This window comes from Saccopteryx bilineata, chromosome 4, assembly GCF_036850765.1.
Source record: "Saccopteryx bilineata isolate mSacBil1 chromosome 4, mSacBil1_pri_phased_curated, whole genome shotgun sequence".
NCBI lineage: Eukaryota > Metazoa > Chordata > Mammalia > Chiroptera > Emballonuridae > Saccopteryx > Saccopteryx bilineata.
Window position 1 is genome coordinate 98,123,971 of NC_089493.1, and position 6,759 is coordinate 98,130,729.

Below are 6,759 nucleotides of genomic sequence, written 5' to 3' on the forward strand. Positions count from 1 at the left end.
TGACCGGGATCCACATGGCACGCCCACCAGGGGGCAATGCTCTGCCCATCCGGGGCATCGCTCTGTTGCAACCAGAGCCATTCTAGCGCCTGAGGCAGAGGCCACAGAGCCATCCTCAGCACCCGGACCAACTTTGCTCCAATGGAGCCTTGGCTGTGGAAGGGGAAGAGAGAGACAGAGGGGAAGGAGAGGGGGACGGGTGAAGAAGCAGATAGGCGCTTCCCCTGTGTGCCCTGGCCGGGAATCGAACCCGGGACTCCTGCACAGCAGGCTGACGCTCTACCACTGAGTCAACCAGCCAGGGCCCACTGCACTCTTATCTATGTCCGTGAGTCTCAATTTTGTGTCCCACCTTGTATGGAATCATACAGTTCTTAGCTTTTTCTGATTACTTATTTCATTCAGTGTAATGTTATCAAGGTCCATCCATGTTGCTGTAAATGATACTATTTCATTGTTTTTTTTATGGCTGAGTAATATTCCATTGTATATATGTGCCACATCTTCTTTATGCATTCCTCCAGCGAGGGACACTTTGGTTGTTTTCATGTCTTGGACACTGTGAATAATGCTGTGATGAACATGGGGGTGCATGTGTCTTTATGTACCAATGTTTTTGAGTTTTGGGGGTATATACCGAGTAGAGGGATTGCTGGGTCTATGGTAGTTCTATTCTTCATTTTTTGAGGAACCACCATACTATCTTCCATAATGGTTGTACTAATTTATATTCCCACCAACAGTGAATGAGGGTTCCTTTTTCTCCACAGCCTCTCCAGCATTTGTTATTACCTGTCTTGTTGATTATAGCCAATCTAACAGGTGTGAGGTGGTATCTAATTATAGTTTTGATTTGCATTTCTCTAATACCTAGTGAAGATGAACATCTTTTCATATATCTTTTGGCCATTTGTATTCTTGGGAGAAGTGTCTGTTCATGTCCTCTCCCCGTTATTTTACTGTTTTGTCTGCTTGTTTGTTGCTGAGTTTTGTGAGTTCTTTATATATTTCAGATAGTAACCCCTTATCTGAGTTGTTTGAAAACATCATCTTCCATTTAGTTGGTTGCCTATTTGTCATTTTGCTGTGCAAAGGCTTCTTAGTCTGATGTAGTCCCATTTCATTTATCTTTCCCTTTACTTCCCTTGCCTTTGGAGTCAAATTTATGAAGTGCTCTTTATAACCAAGGTCCATGACTTTAGTACCTATATTTTCTTCTATGTAACTTATTGTTTCAGATCTTTTCTTTAATCCATTTTGAATTAAATTTTGTGCAAGGAGATAAACTGTAGTCAAGTTATACTTTTGCATGTGACTTTCCAATTTTCCCAGCACCATTTGTTGAAGAGGTTTTTTTTTCTCCATTGTGTGTTTTTGGCTCCTTTATCAAAGATAATTTGCCCATATATATGTGGTTTTATTTCTGGGCTTTCAATTCTGTTTTATTGGTCTTTGTGTCTATTTTTCTGCCAGTACCACACTGTTTTGATTATAATGGCTCTGCAGTATAATTTGAAGTCAGGTATTATAATACCTGCAGCTTTATTTTTTTCTCAGGATTACTTTGGTTAATCAGGACTTTTTATAGTTCCATACTCTATAGAAGCAGCAATAATGCCAGGAGCGGTTCCAATATAATTTCTATGCACCTGCATTTGATCGGCTTTCTCTCACTGGCTCTGAAATCAAATCTCTGTCTGAGCCCATTTAGCTACTTTTTATAGTTCCAAACCTGATGATTTTTTGTTCAATTTCTTTAAAAAATGACTGGAATTTTTATGGGAATTACAATAAGTTTGTATATTGCTTTGGGTAATATGGTCATTTTAACTATATTTATTCTTCTTAACCAAGAACATAGGATATAGTTCTATTTTATTGTGTCTTTTGATTTCCTTTAATAATGCTTTGTAGTATTTAGTATATAGGTCCTTTACATTCTTTGTTATGTTTATTCCTAGGTATTTTATTTTTTTGTTGCAACTGTAAAAGGGATTATTATTATTATTTTTTTAGTTCATTTTCTGTAGTTTCATTGTTGGTGTATGTGAAAGCAATAGGCTTCTCTATATTAATTTTGTATTCTGTTACCTTACTGTATTGGTTTATTATTTCTAATAGCCTTTCTGTATAGTCTTTGGAATTTTCTATATACAGGATCATGTCATCTGCAGAAAGTGAGACCTTTTCTTCTTCTTTCCCAATATGAATGCCTTTTATTTCTTTCTCTTGTGTCTTTGCTCTGGCTAGAACTTTCAGCACTATGTTGAATAGGAGTGGGGAGAGTGGGCAGCCTTGTCTTGTTTCTGGTTTTAGAGGAAAAGTTTTTGGTTTTTTACCATTTAGTATGATGTTAGCTGATGGTTTGTTATGTATGACCTTTATTATGTTGAGGTATTTTCCTTCTATACACATTTTATTGAGTGTTTTAATATAACGGGATGTTGTATTTTATCAAATGCCTTTTCTGCATCTATTAATAGGATCATATGGTTTTCTTTTTTTGTTTTGTTGATATGGTGTATTACAGTAATTTTTTACATATATTGAACCATCCTTGTACTTCTGGGATAAATCCCACTTGATCGTGCTGTATTATTTCTTTAAATGTGTTTTTGCATTCAATTTACTAGTATTTTATTTAGGATCTTTGCATCTGTATTCAATAGAGATATATAGTTTTCTTTTTTTGTATTGTTCTTGCTAGGTTTGGTATAAGGCAGTGATCCCCAACCTTTTTTGGGCCACAGACCAGTTTAATGTCAGAAAATATTTTCATGTACCAGCCTTTAGGGTGAGACGGATAAATGTATCACGTGACCAAGACAAGCATTAAGAGTGAGTCTTAGACAATGTAACAGAGGTAATCCGGTCATTTTTTAAAAATAAAACAATGTTCAGACTTAAATATAAATAAAATGGAAATAATGTAAGTTATTTATTCTTTCTTTGTGGACCAGTAAGTACCAAATGACCCACAGACTGGTGTTGGTCTGCGGCCCAGGGGTTGGGGACCACTGGTATAATGGTTATGTTGGTCTCATAAAATGTGTTTAGAAATATTGCTTCCTCCTTAATTTTTTGGGAGACTTTGAGACGGGTAAGAACTAAATCTTCTTTGAATGTTTGGTAGAATTCACTAGTGTAGCCCTCTGGCCCTGGACTTTTATTTTTGAGGAGGTTTTTAATAGTTGTTTCTGTTTCCTCCCTGCTTATGGGTCTATTTAGGCTTTCCACTTCTTTGTGATTTAGTCTAGGAAGATTGTATAGTTCTAGGAATTTATCCATTTCTTCTAGGTTGTTGAATTTGGTGGCATATAATCTTTCATAGTATTCTAGTATAATCTTTTGTATCTCTATAATGTCTGTGGTAATTTCTCCTTTTTCATTTTGTATTTTGTTTTATGTCTTTTGTAATGAGTCTAGCCAGGGGTTTCTCAATTTCACTGATCTTTTCTAAGAACCTGCCCTTTATTGTACAGTGTATTCGTAAAGTCATGGTGCACTTTTGACCAGTCACAAGAAAGCAACAAATGATGATAGAAATGTGAAATCTGCACCAAATAAAAGGAAAATTCTCCCAGTTTCATACCTATTCAGTGCAGTTCAATATGGGCTTCATTTCTTGCCCTACACACATTCAAACGATAGTGAAGTTCTTGCCACACATGGGTAAGGACGTCTGGTGTAACAGAGTGAATAATGTCTGTGATTCTCTGTTTTAAGTGATTAATGTCGTTGATACATTCAGTGTGCACATGTTGCTTCACATAACCCCAAAAGTAAAAGTCTAAGGGCGTCAGATCTGGGGATCATGGTGGCCATGGCTTGACAGAACCCTTGCCTATCCACCACCAGGGGAATGTTAAATCCAGAAACTCATGAACAATGGTGGCATAGTGTGGAGGAGCATCATCCTGTTGAAAGATGACACCTTCTGGAAATTGTGGCACTGCCTACAATTCCAACATGTCAAGATAGGACTTTGCCGTCACAGACTGCTCTGCGAAATAAAAATGGGCCTATCACCTTATCATGCATCAGACCACACCACACGTTCACTTTAGAGGTGTTATGTTCATACTCAATGTAGGCATGAGGATGTTCAGCAGCCCATATTCAGACATTATGGCGATGAACATGTCCACAGATATGGAAGGTCACCTCATCACTAAACACAATATTCTGCAAAAATCTTGCATCATTGTTGATCTCATGAAGCATATCTGTAGCAAATGCTCATCATGTGGGTCTATCCGCCGGTTTGATAACGTGCAATAGCTGCAATTTGTACCCTGTAAAACAGAGATGTTTCTTTAACACCTTATGAACTGTAGTCTTGCTTAGGTGTAATTGTCGAACACATGTATGCACAGATTTTTTAGGGCTCCTTAGGTAGCTATCCCATATAGCCACTACAAACTCATCACTGACTGATGGCCTACCAGAACGAGGTTTCTCCACCAATCTACCAGTTTCCTTCAACTGCTTATCCCACCGAGTAATGTTATTCCTATGTGGTGGCGCTTCATTATAAACACGCTGATATTCATGTTGCACTTTGGTCATGGATTCGAATTTAGTGAGCCACAGAACACTCTGAACTTTCCTCTGTACCATCTACATCTCAACTGGCATGGCCATGGGCTGCTCCACTGTATATGTGGTGTTACGTCATCATCTGCACATGCACACATGCTGCCACATCATTTTACAGAAACTAAGAGGGTTTTTGTTTTATTTGGTGCAGATTTCACATTTCTATCATCTTTTGTTGCTTTCCTGTGACCGGTCAAAAGTGCACCATGACTTTACGGACACACTGTATTAATTTTTTCAATAATTTTTTTATTCTCTACTTTATTTAGTACTGCTCTAATTTTTACTATGTCTTTTTTTTCTGCTGATTTTGGGTTGCCTTTGTTTTTTTTTTTCTTTTTCTAATTCCTTAAGCTGTGATTTTTTTACTTGGAATCTCTCTTGTTTTTTAATATAACCCTGTAATGATATGAACTTCCCTCTTATTACTGCTTTTGATGCATTCCAGAGATTCTGATATGTTGTGTTGTCATTTTTGATAGTATATATCTTTTGAGTCCTGCTTTTATTTCTTTTTTGACCCTGTCATTTTTTAGAATTGTGTTGTTTAATTTCTGCATTTTTGTGGGATAGTTTACTTCTGTTTTGCAGTTGAATTCTAGTTTCAAAGCCTTAAGGTCAGAAAATACACTTGGTATAATTTCAATCTTTTTTAATTTGATTTTTTGATGTTAGTTTTGTGGTCCAATATATGGTCTATTTCTGAGAATGTTCGATGTACACTGGAGAAAAATGTATACTCTGATATTCTGGGAGGAAAAGTCCTATAGATGTCTATTATATCTATATATTCTAGTGTTTCATTTAAGGCCTATATTTCTTTATTAATTTTTTGTTTGGATGAATAATCTGAAATTAACAATGGTGTATTGAGATCTCCAAGTATGACTGTATTTTTGTCAGTTTCTATTTATAAATCAGTTAGTAGATGTCTTATATATTTTGGTGTTCCCTGGTCTGGTGCATATACATTAGGAAGTGTTATGTCTTCTTGATACAGTGTCCCCTTTATCATTATGAAATGACCATCTTTGTCTCTGTTTCCCTTTGTAGTCTTGTAGTTAGCATTGTTAGATATGAGTACGGCTACACCTCTTTTTCTTTGTATATTATTTGAGTGGAGAATCATTTTTCAACCTTTTACTTTGAACCTATTTTTATCCTTGCAGCGTAGATGTGCCTCTTGAAGGCAGCAAACAGTTGGGGTTTGCTTTTTTATCTAATCTGCTACTCTGTGCGTCTTTATTGGTGCGTTCAACCATTTACATTTAGTGTAATTATTGACACCTGAGGGTTTCCTATTGCCATTTTATATATTGCTTTCTGATAACTCTGTGTCTTGTTTGGTTATTTCCTTTTGTTTATGTCATTTGTTTTTGTTTAGTGGTATTCCATACTTCTTTCCCTTGTTTCTTTTTTTAAGCTATGTGTTTCAGTAATATCATTTTCAGGGGTGGTTATCATTAGGTTATTATAAGAGAAATTATCATATTTATTAGAGTCCATTATTTCATGAGTGCTTCTGCACTCCATCCTCCTTGCTACTGTTGATCTTTGTCCTCCCTCCTTTTATGTTATTGTTGTCACAGATTATTCTTGTTTTTATTGTGGTGTTGTTGGAGCTTTTACTTATAGTTTTGTTTTTCGTATCTGGTTGAATGACCTTCTTTAGTATTTCCTGTAATGGGGGTTTTCTGGTGATAATTCCCTCAGCTTCTCTATGTCTGTAAATGTTTTTATTTCCCTTTCATATTTAAAGGATAGTTTTGATAGATATAGAATTCTTGGCTGGTAGTTCTTCTCTTTCAGTCCTTTAAATGTTGGGGTCCACTGTCTTCTAGCTTGTAGAGTTTCTGCTGAGAAACACAATAATAGCCTAGTGAGCCTTCCTTTATATATTATATTCTTATTTTCCCTAGCTCCCTTGAGGATTCTTTCTTTGTCATTGTTGTGATAATTTCATTACAATGTGCCTTGGAGTAGGTCTGTTTGGGTTGAAGTAACTCAGTGTTCTGTTTGCTTCTTGGATTCAAGGCTCTAGATCTTTCCACATGCTTGGGAAGTTCTCTATTATTTGTTTGAACATATTCTTTATTCCCTTTTCCCACTTCTCTTCTTCTGATATACTCATTATTCTTATATTGCTCTTTCTGATGGAGT

At 36.3% G+C, this 6,759-nt stretch overlaps 1 non-coding gene across 1 annotated transcript; it reads right to left on the reverse strand.

The window, feature by feature from the left end:
• Window positions 1–229: 229 nt before the first annotated feature.
• TRNAS-GCU (transfer RNA serine (anticodon GCU)) lies at window positions 230–305 on the reverse strand. The gene has a single exon. It is a non-coding gene; the product is annotated as a tRNA-Ser (tRNA).
• Between the last annotated feature and the right edge of the window lie 6,454 nt (window positions 306–6,759).